The sequence below is a fragment of the Humulus lupulus genome, chromosome 4 (assembly GCF_963169125.1).
Source record: "Humulus lupulus chromosome 4, drHumLupu1.1, whole genome shotgun sequence".
Lineage (NCBI taxonomy): Eukaryota > Viridiplantae > Streptophyta > Magnoliopsida > Rosales > Cannabaceae > Humulus > Humulus lupulus.
In genome coordinates, this window is record NC_084796.1 from 18,477,985 (window position 1) to 18,497,317 (window position 19,333).

The 19,333-nt window shown below is 33.8% G+C and overlaps 1 non-coding gene across 1 annotated transcript; it reads left to right on the forward strand.

The window, feature by feature from the left end:
* The first annotated feature begins 17,236 nt into the window (after window positions 1–17,236).
* On the forward strand, window positions 17,237–17,343 carry LOC133833400 (small nucleolar RNA R71). The gene has a single exon (XR_009892781.1). It is a non-coding gene; the product is annotated as a small nucleolar RNA R71 (small nucleolar RNA).
* Window positions 17,344–19,333: the final 1,990 nt, after the last annotated feature.

A 19,333-nucleotide genomic window follows, 5' to 3' on the forward strand; every position in this document is an offset into this window, starting at 1 on the left:
TTATGGAAGTTTTTGTGTAAGTTTGAGTGTGTTTTGATGAGGGTGTGATATAGATGATGATTTAAGGGTTGAATTGGATGTGTTGGGTGATGTTTGGGATTGATTTGGAGGGTTGGTTTTAAGAGAAATCGCAAGGAAAAAGAACTAGAAAGTTTCTGGTCTGTAATTGGCGCAGCAGCGCCATTCAGGGCGCAGCAGCACTAGGCAGGGTAGAGAGCAGGGCTCTCTAACTTGGAAATAGCGCAGCAGCGCCATTTAATAGGGCTGCAGCGCTGGTCCATTTTTCAGCAAGCCTATTTTAGGGCTCGGAATGACTTTTAAGGATTGGGGTTTGGTTCCTTTGCCCCGTTTGATTATATTAAGATTCCCGAGAGTGCGGGATGGATCCCGGGAGTGTGGTTTTAGATTATAAACCTTTTTATGATTTATTTTATTGATGAGATTCCATATTTGGTTATGACTAGGTGACCGCTAAAGGATCAAAGGGTTGATCGTTCTCAAGGGTCGTTCTTTTACTAATTCTTGCTCAAACCCAAGGTAAGAAAACTGCACCATATGTATATGTGACATGCATGGCTATTATTGGTGCATGTTGGATTTTTAAATATAATGCATATGATTCACGAGAAACATATGATTAGGACATGCTTTACATATTGAGTATGATATTGTTTAGAGCTTGAGCCTCTGTGTTCGTGCATAGTCCTAATTGTACTAGTACATGTTAAGTAAGCATGTTGAATACCTTGTTTATGGATATTGGATATGTGATATATGTTTGGTGGCATGGCTTACTTGTGTGTGGCACTGACTTATTAGCCAAAATCGGCAATGGTGTTAGATCCATGTGTGAAGCTGTGATTTACTAGTCAAGTTCACAATGGGTTGAACACTGGTTGTGTTTTACTGACCTAAGAGTCAAAAATGGCATAGCGTCATGAACGCCGAGCCAAATGAAGATTAGATCTAATCGATATCAACAATGAATGACTCATATGGGGTATTAATGCTGGACCGACCCTAAGGTCAATGAACTTATAAGCGCTTGGCTAGTCTGAGACTAGTTATTTAGAGCCAGGGCATATGGCCCGGTGACTGTTTGTCACATGGCTAGGGAACGCTGTTCCAAGGTTATGACTGTAAGTCATGGGGAAGGTTATGTTGGTGACTATTCATCATGCACCTATCCTATTCAAACTTATGAAGGTTCTCTTATCAGTTAAGCCCGAGTGACCCTAACGTCACATGGCTAGAGAGGGATGTACCCACTTTTGTGACTGTTGCGACTGTCACCTATTTGTTTGGACTGAGATTCCTAGATGATTATTACGATCATTGCTGATATTATACCGTGCTTTATTGTGTTTTCTTGCTGGGCTTCGGCTCATGGGTGCTATGTGGTGCAGGTAAAGGCAAAAGAAAGCTGGACCATCCTTGAGTTGGAGAGCTTAGGTGATGAGGTGTACATATGCAGCTGCTCGTCCACCACGGCCGAGGTTGAGAAGGAACTAGGGTTAAACCCTGTTTTGTCGCATAGAACGACCTGCTGTAAATATTTTCTTGTAGTAGACTCTGAAATTATAATTTTGGCATCCCAACATATATATATATATATATATATATTAAACGTTCTAATGAAACATTACATCTTAACCAAGATTTTTAATCCCTAAACCACTAATCATACTTAGTACACAATTTTGGCCAAATGACTCGATTAGCGAGTTTAGCACTGTTTATAAGGCACACTGTAACGGTCCCTGGAGTTTAGGGCGTTACATGACCAATCCTTTCTAGGATCTCAAATGGACTTACAAATCTAGGGCTCAGCTTGGCTTTCTTCCTAAACCTTCTCACCCATTTCCATGTATGTATGTATGTATGTATGTATGTATGTATGTATGTATGTATGTATGTATGTATGTATGTATGTATGTATGTATGTATGTATGTATGTATGTATGTATGTATGTATGTGTATGTTTTATGTTGTATTCGCTTGGGAAATATGGTTGCTTAGATAGCAAATAAGCAAATCCCACGATTTTTATCATTATCGTAGACTATAGTTATGTTTAAACCTACCTCTAATTAGTAGCAAGATGACCTAGATGGTTTATCATATATTATATTTGTGTTTAAACCTACCTCTAAATAGTAGCAAGAAGACCTAGATGGTTTATCATATATTATATTTGTGTTTAAACCTACCTCTAAATAGTAGCAAGAAGACCTAGATGGTTTCTATCACATACTACGGTAATGAGTTAATGGTCATTAATTTGTAGTCTTATGTTTTATGAATTACGTTTTTACGTCAAACATTTTATGATTTATGTTTTTACATTTTATGATTTATGATATGCTTTAGAAGTTTTTCCTTACTAGGCATTAGGCTAATTCTTTTTTATTTAGATGGTGCAAGAAAATGAACATGGAAGGCGGGACAGATTCTAGGTGGCTTTGGCATGTGTATTGGGAGAGGACCGAAGGAATAGACTGATGGAACGATCGAGGATGACGTTTATGTTTTGAGTCTTTTTAATTATGTATTTATGACTTTTATGCATTTAGTATTTGAACGATTAAAGTAAAGATTTAAGTTTTCTTGATGTTTTTATGTAATAACAATGGGATCCCGTATTTTGGATTTTCTAATAAAGTTTTATAATTTTATGTATGTATTAAAAAATGATAGTTATGTTTTAGTAGTTTTAATGGTTCGAGGTCTTTGAGTAAGTTAGGTCATTACAGCATCGTTAAAATACTCATTTATCAAGCGGTCACTGGTCAGATGCTCTTCCAACTTTGCCTGTGATGGTCCATAATTGAAATTCAACCCTGTCACCATAGCATACTCTCCCATGCTAAATCTACAGGCCTTTGAGCTAAAAAAGAAATGCACCTCCTCTTATCTTTTACTTGCTATTGTCCTCAATAATAGTTTATGCACCAAAACTCTAGAGAAATTCAATTTCAGAGCCAGGAAGAACTGTTTGAAAGGGGATTCATTCACCCTTTCTATCAGCTCGAGCCTCACAAACCTTTTCTTACTTGTATCCAAATGAGTATTGAGATTGGTTAAATACATGGTTAAATTGTTTAGGCACGAAGATGTGCTAAAATAATAATGATTTCACAAAAGTCAACATATGAAAGTTGACTTTTGGTATAGGCATTTATAAATCAACTTTTTGGGTCCAAAATGTTTATTTGGAGTATATAAGAGTACCCAATAAGGTTGGGAACATTTGGAGGTGTTTTTAGACAAGTCTTTGAGTGCCAAAATAGAGGCGTCGACGATGTGTCACCCCTAGGAGGTGACGCGTCGCCTATGCTTTGAAACCCTAGACAAATCAAACCAGGCAATACATTGCCTGGGCCGTTACAGAGTGTCCGTACAGTTACGTAATTTATCTCCAAAACTTAAATTTAAATGCTCTAATCTCATTGGTTGAGTCTAATACTATTTAAGGGGTTCATATGAGTTAATTGGTGAGTTGATCACTCACCTCTCTCTCTCTCTCTCTCTAAAAGAAGAACTCTATCTCTCTCTCTAGCTCCAAGATTACTAGTTTTCTCCAAGATCTTCATCAATAGAGCTTGGCTTGTACGTGTTGGGATTAGTGTCATTTAAAGTATATGTATTAAACAATGTTTTATGAAATTAATTTTTGCATATATTGATTGTTAATTATTATTGTTAGAATACTATTACATGAATATTAGAAAATTCTCAAGTTCGTTATTGTGACTACAATCTTGTATTGGTACGAGAGGATTAAGATTGTAGAGAACGAATTTAAATAGTTTGCAGTAAAAGAAAGTTATATGGAATCTTTGGAGTAAATACTGTAAGTACGATTCACTAGTATTATGAATACATGTAATCTAGATCCAGATTACTGATGTAGTAGGACATCTTAGTGGATGTACTTTGTATAAAATGGCTATACATGAACGGGACCCGATATGTTATTAATACTTAACAATATTGTTTACTTTGTAAGTTTTAATTAAATATATCAATTAGATGATCATATACAATTTGCTCTTAATCATGAAGTTATTATGAACTCATGTTTATGTCATATGAGTTATTTGATTCACTCGTTATGGTTTGTCAAAATGATCAAGTTGAAAACTTTTGTCTTGGGAACTCATTGATTGTTTAACGCCCAAATCATGGCAACCACTAAGCGGTGGTTGTAGTATAATCGGGTGGTCGATCCATAAGGAGGTAACCTAAAATCAAAAGATTAGTAGAAAATAACACAAAAAAGTTAGTAACAAGAAATAAATAAAAAATGGAAATGAAAAGAGATTTGAGATTTTGGTGTTGTCTTTTTGATGAAATGATAAAATGAGATAAGTGAAATAAAAGTAAAGTATAATCAAGAGTTTGAGAAATAGAAAGGTTTTAAGAATCATTCATATGCTTGTTTGGTTACTTAGTTACTTGATTTACAAAAATACACAAGTAAATAGTTCACATCCCAACATTTACTTGGAAAATCTAACATTAAAGTCCATATTCTTTTAAAAAAAAAGTTCATTTGAGCTATAAAGTTCTTTACTTTAGGAGCACAATGTTAATCTTATGAAAAATCTAAAAATGACAAAATACCCAAGGCCAATAATGCAATAGAAGATTGGACATAAAATTATGTATCAATATTAATTTTACTAATTAGAAGCACATAGAAAGAGCATGACTAATCCTATATACTATTAGTGCAAGCAAATAAAGATAACAAAATAGAGATGAGGATGAAAGAACATAAATAACTCAAATACATTCTATTAATAACATAGTAAATCAAAGTAGCAAAATAACATCACTAGTATATGGAATCATCCCTAACCTTCCTAGGAAGATTAGGCCATTATGCTCATGATTCTCACAAAATTCTAAGAAGAAAATATGAGAAGAAAGTGAGTAGAAATTTTGCTATAGTTTCTTTACTCTAAAAATTACATACCAAATGTGAAAGAAGAGTCCTTATTTATAAAAGGAGAAAATGACTAAAAAGAAATTAAATTACAAATGGGGTCTACAAAATAAATTTTAAATATTAATAATAAAATATGATTTTGAAAAATCAAATCTTATTATTAATATTAACCTAGCTATTTTAGTGAATGGTCATTTTGCCTTTTTTCTAAAACACCACAAAATACGAGCTTAAGAGCTCAAAATGGAAAGGTGCAAGACCTAAAACCCACAAAAATTGGGTTGAAAGGTAGCTGAAAGTGTTGACCAAGTGCAGCCAATAGAGACGCGCCACAAGTCTAGGTGGTGGCAGAAGTGGGTTTTGACTCATTCCCGACCAATGGGGAGGCGCCACGTGGCGCTGGCTGGGAGAGGAGAAGGGTCGGATGGGTGTTGGGTTTCGTTGGGCCGCTGGGTCTCTTTGGGGTTGCTGAGGAAGCTGGGCTCGCGGGTCAACTGCTGGAGGAAGCTTTGGATGGGCTGTTGGGCCTGCGTTGGGCCTTGGGAGTTCTGGGCCTGCTGGGATTGTTGAAGGGTGTGGACAAGTGGCTGGCTTCGCTCAACTCGGCTGGGGCGTGACAAATGGTAGGCATCAGGCGTCAGGCTTGGCTTGGCTCGGCATGGTAGATGGCTGGCTTTGGTGGGCTTGGGGGGGAGACAGGCCTGTGCTTCTCCTTCCAATTGGGCCACTTTCTATTCAAGAAAAATGCCACTATCTATTCTCTTTTTTCAGATTTAATTATTTTCTTTTCTCTTCATTTCAAAGTGCCAAAATACAACTTTAATTCCTACAAAATAACAATAAATTAAGTCATAATCAAATATTTTCATTTATAAAATAAATCATATTAATTCAATGAAAATATTAATGAAAACTTAATTTATTTTAACTATTAAAATCAATAAATGTGTATTTTTTTGCCACTAATCATTGATGCAAATGGCTGGGACATAATATACAAATATGGAATCTATATCTTTCCGAGAAGAAATGAATAATGGTTCTCTTAAGGGTTAGCTTTTGGAATTGAAATATTATTGAGCTCAAATTCATAAATCAGTTTATTAATTAACCTTCACTAGTAAAGTTAATGGTACTTAAGGAAACAAGATATAATAAAAGAGGTTAAACGATAATTAATTCTTGCTTTAATTATGAACCATTAATAGAGGATTGGGTTGTATGTAGTGATTAAATCGATGTATACTTTTTATATTTAAAAGTACTCAATAAATAAATGTCTATAATTACAAAAGTATAGTCTCATATTTTTAGTGTAATAATATTGAGATTAATAAATCAAGGTTATTATATTAAAGAGTTTTAATTAATAATCTAAATTTATTGGAGCTTGAAATTATAGGTGCATAGGTCTCTGAGATGGCTCTATCAACACTATTCAAGATAAGAGTTAAAATTGGTAAAAATTAGGGAAATGACATATTTGGAAGAAACTTGTTCTTCTGGGTCAAATAAGTAAATGAGACAAATTATCTAATTAATATATTAGTTTTCAAAATTAGTATTTTAATTAAAGGAATATTTTTAAGTTATTTTTTCAATAAAATGGCATTTTTCAAAAATGAGTATTTAAATAATTAAGATAATTAATTTTGAAATAATTAGTTTTATTTATTTAAATAATATGAAAAATATATATTTCTGATAATTCAAATTGGATTTGAGTTTGAAATGATATTTATTCTTTAATTAATCTGATAAGATAAGTTAAGAGGTTTAGATATTTTTGAATAAATAATTATTAAATAATAATTAAAAGAAAGTGGTTGAAACTCATCCCTGAAATCAGGGATGTGCTACACGCCAACTACAGTACTGGTACTGTAACGACCCAAAATCACTAATAAGGCTTAAGGGTCTTGATTAGTGTGTTGAAAGGGCATAATTGGATTATGTGTGATTTAAATGAGTAAAGACATGATTATGTGATAAGCATGCTTATATGATTATTTGGATATATGAGATGCATGACTATGAGTATTAGAATCCATGTAGGCCCTGATTAGGTTATAAGGGCATATTTGTAATTTTGGCCTGTTGAGGGCATAAATGTAAATATTTGTGATTAATTGTTGAGACCACATTATTATGTGGATATATTCGCAACTTGTGACTCGAGGCGATCCTAGTGAGCAGTTTAGCGGAAAAGTCACGGTGGGGATTTATACCTGGCTTGAGGGAGCTTGGGGGTATTTCTGGGAATCTGGGAAATATATTGGAGACTATTTGACATTGAGGAAAATAATTGGTGAGTAGGTAGGTGTCAGGGTTTAAGCGGTAATTATTAGGGATATTCGAGGAATTAGCAGGAATTGGGAGCAAATGACCAAAATGCCCTTGGTATGTTTATAGGCTTAGGTTTTATGTAGCGACCCAAATTTGCTAATAAGGATTAAGGCCTTGATTAGCGTGCATGGAGGACAATAAGTGATTTATTATTATAATATGTGAATTTGTATGAATATGTGATTAGAGATGCATGTTTAAGTGAATTAGATATGCATGTGGGCCCCGTTTGGTTTTAGGGGCATGTTTGTAATTTTGGCCTGTTGAGGGCATAAATGTGATAATTGTAATAATTGTGATATACCTGTGATATATCTGTGTTGCACGATCCGAGACAGTCCTAGGGAGCGGTTAGCTAGAAAGTCACAACGGGGTCGAAATCCCAACTCGGGGCGAGTCGAGGGGTATTTTGGGCGTTAGACGTTTTATGGGGTTATCGGGTTATGGAAATAAATAGTTGGAGATATATTTGAAGTTAGAATGTTTAGGAGGGAATAGTGGGAAAATTTACCATTTTGCCTTCGGGGACGTTTTTGGCACCTCGAGCTTTTGAGATAACCTTAGAACTTAAGTTAAATAAAACAAAAGGGAGGAAGTGTTCAGAACTTAAGGAAACCGGCCCTTTCTTTCTCTATCTCTCGGTTCCCTTTTCTTTCTTGGAAGCTTGGTGCATGTTGGTGGAATCTAACCAGAAACTAAGGATTTTGAGCTGGGATTTTGGGAGCTAGAAGCTTGGAGCTTAGGGAGCTAATCCAGGGATTCAACTCAGCTCAAGGTAAGCTCTTAACTTAGTGAATTATATTGGTTTCCTGCTGGTATTTCAGAAGTTTGCATGTGGGATAGGTGAAAGATCATTTTAGAAGTTTTAGATGGGATTTGGGGTTAACTCTTGTTAGGTTTTGTTGCGGAGATTGTGGTAGAACTTCTGTGATGATTAGTTTGAGATGTTGGATGGATTTTGGGTTAAATTGGATTGGTTTTTAAGGTAAAAATGGAGGATTTTCCTGGGTTCGAAGGGTCGGGCCGCGACATTGTTCTTCCTGAGCTGCGGCCCTCTAGAACAGGTTAGAGGCCAGGAAGAGGGGCGGACCGCGGCATGCCCTAGCTTGGGCCGCGACGCGCCTGCCCTATTTTGGGGTTGGAGGTCGGTTGAGGCAGGCCGTGGCATGGGCTCATGGGGCCTCGACACTTAGTGTGCTTTTGGGCTTTAAGGGGGGTTTAGGCCCGGGAATCCAATAGTTAAGACTCGAGATGGATTTTATCACCCGGATTGATAGAATTCAATGTCCCAGAGACTAGAATTATGACCCAAAGTTATTTAATGGATTAGAACTTGATGGATGGATATTGTTAATACGTTGTGACTAGGGTTCAGTGAGGCTCGGATTAGGGGACTGTGCTCGGGGCATCGGTGCTTGGGAAGCTCGGGCCACAAGTAAGAAAACCGATGTACATGTAAAGTAGGGCGAGGCCCTATATCTTGTGTTACAAGGCACAGCCCTATATGATTGTGTTGCAGGGCGTAGCCCCATTGATTGAGTTTATATGTGTTAAGTATTTGCTTAATTATGCTATGTGTGCATATATGTGAATGAACGGCAAGAGCCGGGAACGATGAAGGCCGAGAACGGAGAGGGTCGGGATCGGCGAAGGTCGAAAACGGCAAGGCCGAGTACGACAAGGGGCCGAGAGCAGCGTTTAGCACGCGGAGTGTGAGTTGCCAGGGCGAGACCCTAAAGGATACCTGGGATATCTTCACAGTGTGGACCGTGAACCCAGGGCCTAGTAAAGCGCCTAGGACGGCATGGCCGTATGTGTTTAGCCTGTAAGGGCAAAGGGAAAATTAACCAACCATGAGTACGGAGAGCGTGAAGCGGCGCGTACATGTTTGGCCTGCCTGGCTGCCATGGCCGGGGTTATTTTTGGGAGATGGTTGTACTAAACCTAGATTTTGTCGTTTAGCCGACTTTAGTTATATTTTTGAGTTGTAAATATTTCTAAACAGTGTTTTGGGATCCCAAATGTTAAATGCTTTATGATTTTTAATGAATGGAATTATTTTCAAAGTATAAGACTCTGTTTATGGTTTAATTACACTTTTGTCTTAAAACCTCAATTAGCGAGTTAATTGCACATTTTAAACTCACTTAGTAACTTCTCTAAGGAAGTAGGGTGTTACAACTTGGTATCAGAGCGAGCCAAGGTTTATGGTTTCTGGAGAATGATCGAACATGTACGCTCGCTGTCAGTGACAAGCTCGACTCAGGGTTGGTTGGTAATAATTGACTTATATGCTTGAATATGTGCTCAAATGCCCTGTTTGCCTGCTTACTTTATACAAAGCATGATGAATGATTTAACATATGCATGATGCCAGTGCATGGCTGATAGACCCAAAACGGGTATGTTTTAAATATTTATACTCGCAAGCGCACGAATCATATTTATAGAATAGTTTTCGTGTAAGCACGAGGTCGAACCCAAAGGAGTTGTCTAAAATCAAAAAGAAAACTATTGTAAATCAAAAGTAATAAATTATAACCTAGTTCCAAAGATTGATGAGTTTTAATATTATGAACATAAACTAAAAGATTGTAAAATAAAGCTATTTAAGGGAATAAAAATAAAGCAATAATGAGTTGACAATAAGTGTTAAAAGAAAAGATTATTAAGATACTAGAATCCACAAAATGTAAGTTTAATAATATTTATTAGTATATTGATTCCCAAGTTTTAGTGATAGTTAAAATAATTTAAACTATCCTTTTCCAAAAAGATTTATAATTTTAAACACAATTTTCTTATAAAAAGATAGGATTTTTCTTCACTTTTCAAAATTATAATTTCAAAGCATTTAGTGTAAATCATTCTAATGAAATAACAAATAAATCAATGAACATTATTTATAAGGCAAAACATAATATTTTTGTTCTAAGCATGGATGTGTACAATTTAATGACACATCTTACACAAAGAATATTATGTTTATGCACTAATGAAGAACAAAGTGTAAATATGTTCTAACAATCTAAAATACAAGATATTTAAGATGAAAGAAATATATGTAGAAGAAAAATCCATAAACTTTGTTGCATTACAAGGGAAATCAACATACAACATAAATATTACCTAGTTACAAGTTGCTTCATCATGATCTTAATAATCTTATGAAAAAGATTAGAAGCACATAACTAGAGTAGAAATTACAAAATAAATGACATACATACTTGCAAAATGCTCTTGAAAAACCCAAATGGAAGAGAGAATGGTAGAGAGAAAATGAGAGAAAAAGATGGTAACCAAAACATTAAGCACCCCCAAATGGTCTTCAAAAACCCCTATTTATAGCCAAAATGAGATTATTAAAATAATCAATTTAAATTAAGTAAATTGATTAAATTAATAATAATATGGTAAATAGGGGTAAATTTTAGGAGTGATGATGATTTTGGGGTAAAAAGTGTGTAGAAAAATGGGTAAAAATGTGGCATTTTAGACAAGGGGACAATGAGCAAATTTAAGGGCTCAAGGGGTGCTATATGGCAGCAAGAGGCGGCTGGGGCGAGCTGGGTATCTGGGCCGTACGGAGGGGCTGGCTGAAGGAGATGGCAGGCGTGGGCTTGTGAGATGGCTTGGGCCATGTGCTATGTTGTGGAGAGCTGGCCCAAATGGATTTGTTGCTGGGAGGAGATGCGGCAGGTGATTGATGAAGCAAGGAGGTAATGGAGGTAAAATGGGAGACAGGTGGCGTGGCTGGGCATTAGTGTATATATGCTGAAATGGTTGATGGCTGAAGCAAAGGGGAAGTGGGCCAGGCGTGGCCTTGGGCAGGTGCTGAAGGTAGAGGGAGTTGGGCCAGGCGTGGGCCTTAGAGGATATGGCTGCCACAATTTGTTATTTTCTCTTCATAAATGCCACTTTTGTTTTCTTTTCTCTTCTTTCTTTCAAGCATGCAATATAATTCCTACAAGATAAAAATAAATTAAATAATAATCAAATATTTTCAATTATAAATAAATCATATTAATTATTTGAAAATATTGATTATAATTTAATTTAATAAAGCATTTAAGTTCAAAAGAATTACATTTTTAACTTCTAACTTAACAATACAAATTTCATATAATTAAATTACAACATATTATAATAAAATATCTATAAAAACATATAAAAATCTATAAAACTACACTAAGACTAATAAATTAAAAATTACATAAAAACTTAATAAGTTAATTAAAAACTCAAGAACTAAGCAACAATTAGCATATAAAATATGGTAAAATAACTCTATTTTGTAGAGTTATCACACCCCCAAACTTAAAGTTTTGCTAGTCCTCAAGCAAAAGAAAAATTAAAATACACAAATATATATATATTTTTTTATTGGTGATATAAAAATGATTTTCTCAAAAATTGCACAATGAAAATAAATCTCAGAAATTATTATGAATAAAAGTTAAGCTTATGTAATTAATTAAATTGTCAATTTTGCTTTTAGAAAATAGGTTTTCAATAAAATTATTTTTCACTTAAACTTATAGGAAATAAGAGTGTTTATGAGAAATGTAATTTTTGTTACAAGCAAAATTGACCCTATAATTAAAAACAAAGCTTAACAATTATTCATATTTTTAAGAGAATTAATTTCAAACTCAATCAGAATTTTTATCATTGAAAATGAAAAATATCACCAAAATTTTTATTTATTTTTATTTATTTATTTATTTTTATTTTATTTTATTTATTTATTTTTTTTTATGAAAATGAACAAATAAAAAAGAAAAATTAACAAAACAACAACATATAGATAAATAATATTTTTTTTTTTCAAACATAAATAACATAAATAAAACACAAAGCATACACAATAAAACATAAATAACATAAATAAAACACAAACAAACACAATAAAACAAATAACATAAATAAAACACAAACATACACAATAAAACAAATAACATAAATAAAACACAAACATACACAATAAAACTCAATACCCCCAAACTTAATTTAAGCATTGTCCTCAATGTGTCAAAATATAAATATAAATTAAAATTGACAAGAGTGTAAGGTTTAGAATGGTCGTACCTCAATATTGTGCAATGCGAAGAGAGAACAAGATACAACTAACAAAAATTAAATCACACATAAAACAACAATACAAATAAAACACAAGTTATCAAGATCACATAGGAATTTAAAGAGCATGGTAAACAGGGTCCTCAAGGAGTATCTCATCCACTTCATCAGATTTTAATTCTAAAAATGGTTTTAATTTTTGTCCATTAACTTTAAATATATCACCATTTTTAGGATTTTCAATTTCAATAGCTCCATGTGGAAAAACAATACGAACAATGTAAGGACTGGACCACCTAGAGCGTAACTTTCCCGGGAATAAATGCAAACGAGAGTTGTATAAAAGGACTTTCTGACCTGGATAAAAATCTTTTCGCAAAATATTTTTATCATGGTAAAATTTCATGCGATCCTTATACTTTTTTGAATAGTCATATGCATCATTCCTAATTTCGTCTAGTTCATTTAGTTGAAGTTTTCGTTTCTCACCTGCCTTGTCTAAAGAAAAGTTTAACTGCTTAATTGCCCAAAAGGCTCTATGTTCTAACTCAACAGGTAAGTGGCACGCCTTCCCATACACAAGTCTGTAGGGTGACATGCCAATGGGTGTTTTGTACGCGGTACGATACGCCCATAATGCATCAGTGAGTCTTAAGGACCAATCTTTCCTAGTTGGATTCACAGTTTTTTCTAAGATGTGCTTAACTTCCCTATTAGACACTTCAACTTGATCACTAGTTTGTGGGTGATATGGTGTTGAGACTTTATGTGTAATGTCATATTGTTTCATCAAATGTTCAAATGGCCTGTTACAAAAGTGTGTACCATTATCACTAATTATAGCACGTGGTGAACCAAAACGGGAAAATATATTTTCTTTCAAAAAACGAAGCACAACTTTGTGGTCATTAGTGTGGCATGCAATAGCTTCAACCCATTTAGATACATAATCGACTCCAACAAGAATATAAAGATTACCAAAAGAGTTAGGAAATGGTCCCATAAAATCAATGCCCCAAACATCAAATATGTCAATAATAAGAATAGGATTTAAAGGCATCATGTTTCTTTTAGTTAAACTTCCTAACTTTTGGCAACGTTCACAAGCTTTACAATAAACATATGTATCATGAAAGATAGTAGGCCAATAAAAACCACATTGTAAAACTTTAGCAGCTGTTTTCTTACCACTAAAATGTCCTCCACATGCATGATCATGACAAAAAGATATGATTTTAGACTGATCACAGTTTGGAATGCATCTTCTAATTATTTGATCAGGGCAGTATTTAAACAAGTAAGGATCATCCCAAATAAAGTTTTTCACCTCAGAATAAAATTTAGATTTATCATGCTTAGACCAATGAGATGGTATTTCTTTAGTGACCAAATAATTAACAATATCAGCATACCAAGGTAATGAAGAAATATGCATTAATTGTTCATCAGGAAAAGTTTCAGTGATAGGAGTGGAATCATGTATAGTTTCAACAACTAGTCTAGATAAATGATCAGCAACAACATTTTCAGATCCTTTTTTATCACGTATTTCTAAGTCGAATTCTTGTAAAAGCAGGATCCAACGGATCAAACGAGACTTAGCATCTTTTTTCGATAAGAGATATTTTAATGCAGCATGATCAGAATAGACAATAATTTTAGATCCTAACAAATAAGATCTAAATTTCTCCAATGCAAAAACAACAGCAAGCAATTCTTTTTCGGTTGTGGAATAATTTAATTGAGCATCATTTAAAGTTTTGCTAGCATAGTAAATTACATGAGGTATTTTTTCAAGTCTTTGTCCTAAGACAGCACCTATAGCATAATCAGAAGCATCACACATTATTTCAAAAGGTATTTTCCAATCAGGAGGTCGAATAATGGGTGCAGTAGTCAACAAATTTTTCAATTTTTCAAAGGCAACATGGCAATTATTATCAAAGACAAAAGCATTTTCTTTTCCAAGTAAATGGCATAAAGGCCGAGAAATTTTGCTAAAGTCTTTTATAAATCTTCTATAAAAACCGGCATGGCCTAAGAATGATCTAATTTCTTTCACAGTTTTAGGTGGGGGAAGTTTTGAAATAAGATCAACTTTAGCTTTATCAACTTCTATGCCGTCAGATGAGATTACATGACCTAAAACAATTCCTTTTTTAACCATAAAATGACATTTTTCCCAGTTAAGCACAAGGTTTTTCTCTTTGCAACGAATTAAAACAAGTGAAAGATGATGCAGACATTCATCAAAGGAAGAACCAAACACAGAAAAATCATCCATAAATACTTCAAGAAATCTTTCAACCATGTCAGAAAAAATCGAAATCATACACCTTTGAAAAGTCGCAGGTGCATTACATAATCCAAAAGGCATGCGACGATAGGCAAAAGTTCCAAAAGGGCATGTAAAAGTAGTCTTTTCTTGATCTTCTGGGGCGATGGGGATTTGGTTATACCCCGAATACCCATCAAGAAAACAATAATATGCATGGCCAGCTAATCGTTCAAGCATTTGATCAATAAAAGGTAATGGAAAATGATCTTTTCTAGTAACATTATTCAATTTTCTATAATCTATGCACACTCTCCACCCCGTTTGTACTCTAGTAGGGATTAATTCATTTTTCTCATTTTCAACAACTGTGATCCCAGACTTCTTAGGCACAACTTGAACTGGACTAACCCATTGACTATCAGAAATAGGGTAAATGATACCTACGTCTAACAATTTTATGACCTCTTCTCTAACTACTTCTTTCATATTTGGATTTAGCCTTCTTTGACATTCCCGAGAGGTTTTAGCATTCTCTTCTAGATGGATTCTATGCATACATATGGATGGGCTAATTCCTTTAATGTCTCCAATGGTCCAACCTATGGCTTCTTTATGTTTTCTAAGGACATCTAACAATTTACCTTCTTGTTCTTTATCTAGAGCGGATGCTATGATAACAGGTAAGGTTTCAGACTCTCCTAGAAAAGCATATTTTAAATTTTCTGGCAAAGGTTTAAGGTCTAACTTTGGAGACTCAGAAATTGATTGAACATGACCTAAGGGTGAAAAATGTTCAACTTTGGTTTCATTTAAGGGTATAGGCTCTACCAAAGAATTCACATCATCATTAGAGTCATCAACATGCAAGTTCATACCAAAGTATTTTTCACAAAAATCAAATAAGTCATTTCCATCATTTTCACAAATACTATCTATCATGTTAACTTCATGCACTTCTTCACACTCAACAGATTTAACCACATTAAAAACATTCAATTCAACAGTCATATTTCCAAAAGATAATTTCAAAACACCATTACGACAATTTATGATTGCATTAGATGTAGCTAAGAATGGTCTACCTAAAATGATAGGAATTTGAGCATGCATATTTTCCACAGGTTGAGTATCAAGAACAATGAAGTCAACAGGAAAATAAAATTTATCAACTTTTATCAAAACATCCTCTATAATGCCTCTAGGAATTTTCACAGAACGATCGGCTAATTGAAGAGTTATAGAGGTAGGTTTTAGCTCACCAAGACCAAGTTGCTTATAAACAGAATAAGGCAATAAATTCACACTAGCACCCAAATCAAGTAAAGCTTTGTTAATAAAATGATCACCAATAATGCATGAAATTGTGGGACACCCAGGATCTTTATATTTAACAAGACTCTTATATTGAATAATGGAACTAGCTTGTTCAGTTAAAAATGCCTTTTTAGGAACATTAGTGTTTCTTTTAACAGTACAAAGATCCTTCAAAAATTTAGAGTAGGCAGGAATTTGTTTAATGGCATCTAAGAAAGGGATATTGATACTAACTTGTTTAAAAACTTCTAAGATGTCATTATATTGGCTGCCTTTTTTAATTGGAAGTAATCTTTTTGGGAATGGGGCTTTTGGAATGAAAGGATGGATTGGAGTTTCTTTGTTTGATGAGTCATTGAGATTAGAACTAGAAGGCTGACTCTTTTCTTTTTCTTTTTCGTTTTCAACCTCGGGTATGTAATCGGGTTTGACAATTTTCTTTCCAGACCTAAGAGTTGAAATTGATTTGACTTCTCCATTATGACTAGACTTTCCTATCTCATATTGACCTTTTGGATTAAGGATAGGTTGACTAGGGAATGTTCCTTTCTCTCTATCAGCTAAAGCAGTGGCGAGTTGTCCTACTTGTGTCTCGAGTTTGGTAATAGATTGAGATTGATTTTGTAGGATTTGTTGGGTGGATTGCATAAATTGTTGTAAAGTATCTTCTAAGGAATGTTTTCTTTGTTGCGGATATGGTTGATTTTGTGGGGCATGAGCTTGTTTTTGTGTGTTGTATTGGTGCCCTTGATTCATTTGGGGTTGGTTTTGTCTCCATGAAAAGTTCGGATGGTTTCTCCAATTTGGATTGTAGGTGGACGAAAATGGGCTATCATTTGGTTTCCCATAAGAATGAAGAGCATTGGCCTCCTCAGAAAAGGCTTCTTGGTAGGAAGGGCATGATTGGGCATTATGGCAAGGACTAGAACATATAGAACAAACATCTTTTCTAGGTTGAATTGGAGAGTTTATAGTTTGGCTTATGGCTAAAGCTTCTACTTTTCTCGCTAATTTGTCTAAGGATGTTCTTAAGTCTAATTCTTCTTTTACTTCATACCTTCCTCCTCTTTTTGGTGAATTAGTTGACCTAGACCTAGGATCAAAATAATTCCATTGTTGTGAATTGACAGATAAATCTTCAAGGGCGTCCCACGCCTCTTGTCCTTGAAATTTTAAAAATTTTCCAATATGCATAGATTGAATCATTTGACGATTAGAGGGAGTCAAACCATCATAAAAATATTTTACAAGTCTCCATTTTTCAAAACCATGATGAGGACATTTTAATAATAAATCTTTAAATCTTTCCCAACATTCATAAAACTCTTCATTATCTTTTTGAAAAAACTCGGAGATTTCTCTCCTTAGACTATCAGTTTTAGACATAGGAAAAAATTTCAGTAAGAATTTATTATAAAGTTGATCCCATGTAGTTATAGACCCCGTGGGAAGGGAATTTAACTAGGCTTTTGATTTGTCTTTTAATGAAAAAGGGAACAATCTTAGTTTGACCGACTCATCAGAAATTTTTTGAAATTTAAATGTTGAGCAAATTTCTAAGAAATCTTTGACATGCATGTAAGGATCCTCTCTATCTAACCCATAAAAAGATGGCAATAATTGAATGATTGCGGGTTTAAGCTCAAAATGAGTAGCAGAAGTAGTAGGTAAAACAATGCATGAAGGAGCATTAGATGAAATAGGTGCAAAATATTCAAGCAAAGTTTTTTCAGGCACAACAGTTTCATCAACAATATTAGCAATAGGTTCCATGATGCTCAAATTTTTACTAACACTTTCAATTTCAAATAGAGATAAACGTCTTTTTACTAATCCTTTTTTCGAGTTACGCTCCCAATGATGCATACAATTTTCACAAACAAGGCAACAATGATAATCTCAAACAAGCAATTTTCTGATGTGGAAGATCAGTTAAAACCGCAACCACAGAGCATACTTAGAGTTTTTAGAGATTTCACAACAATAATTCTTATGGTTTACTTGTCCCCAGGCCTATTTGATTCCACTTACTCGCGTACTACTAACAACTCCCCGAGGTTAATTAGTAGAGGCGGATTGGGAATTTTGTTCAAATTTCCTTTAAGCAAAAATTGCTTATGGTGAAAGGACAAGATTTAGGTTTCTCTTTTTTTTTTTCTTTTTCAAGTATTTTTCACAATGTTACACTAAAATATTAAAGAAGACAAAGAAAAATAAGGCAAAAATTAAATAAGACTAAAATTTAGGCAAGAGTAGGGAGGCATAGCATGCCATCAACCATAACAAAATTAAGGTAAAAATTAGGAGGCACAAGTGCCATCAACTAAAACATAAGATAGAAGACTAGGAGGCAAAAATTGCCATCAACTAGCTAGGAGGCAAAATTGCCATCAACTAGTAATTTGCGGAAATTAAATAAAATAAAAATTACAACAATATAAATAAAGAAAATTACAACAAATGTTAAGAGGCACAAGTGCCGTCAATTAACAAAGATATACAAGAAATAAAATTACAACAAAATTATAACAAAACTAGGAGGCACAAGTGCCATCGACTATATAAAAAAACAATAAATATAGAAATATAAGTATATTTTTTTTTATGGGTGGTTGAATCGTCCCAAATTTCTTTTTATCTCTTTTTTTTTATAGATATATATTTTTTAGTTTTTTTTTTTTTTTTGTTTAAGTGCAAAAAATTAAAATAACTAGTAGAAGAATTTACTAACCTTGAGATAATTTTCGTTTCTTTTCTTTTGCAACTCCCCGGCAACGGCGCCAAAAACTTGATAGACCCAAAACGGGTATGTTTTAAATATTTATACTCGCAAGCGCACGAATCATATTTATAGAATAGTTTTCGTGTAAGCACGAGGTCGAACCCAAAGGAGTTGTCTAAAATCAAAAAGAAAACTATTGTAAATCAAAAGTAATAAATTATAACCTAGTTCCAAAGATTGATGAGTTTTAATATTATGAACATAAACTAAAAGATTGTAAAATAAAGCTATTTAAGGGAATAAAAATAAAGCAATAATGAGTTGACAATAAGTGTTAAAAGAAAAGATTATTAAGATACTAGAATCCACAAAATGTAAGTTTAATAATATTTATTAGTATATTGATTCCCAAGTTTTAGTGATAGTTAAAATAATTTAAACTATCCTTTTCCAAAAAGATTTATAATTTTAAACACAATTTTCTTATAAAAAGATAGGATTTTTCTTCACTTTTCAAAATTATAATTTCAAAGCATTTAGTGTAAATCAATCTAATGAAATAACAAATAAATCAATGAACATTATTTATAAGGCAAAACATAATATTTTTGTTCTAAGCATGGATGTGTACAATTTAAT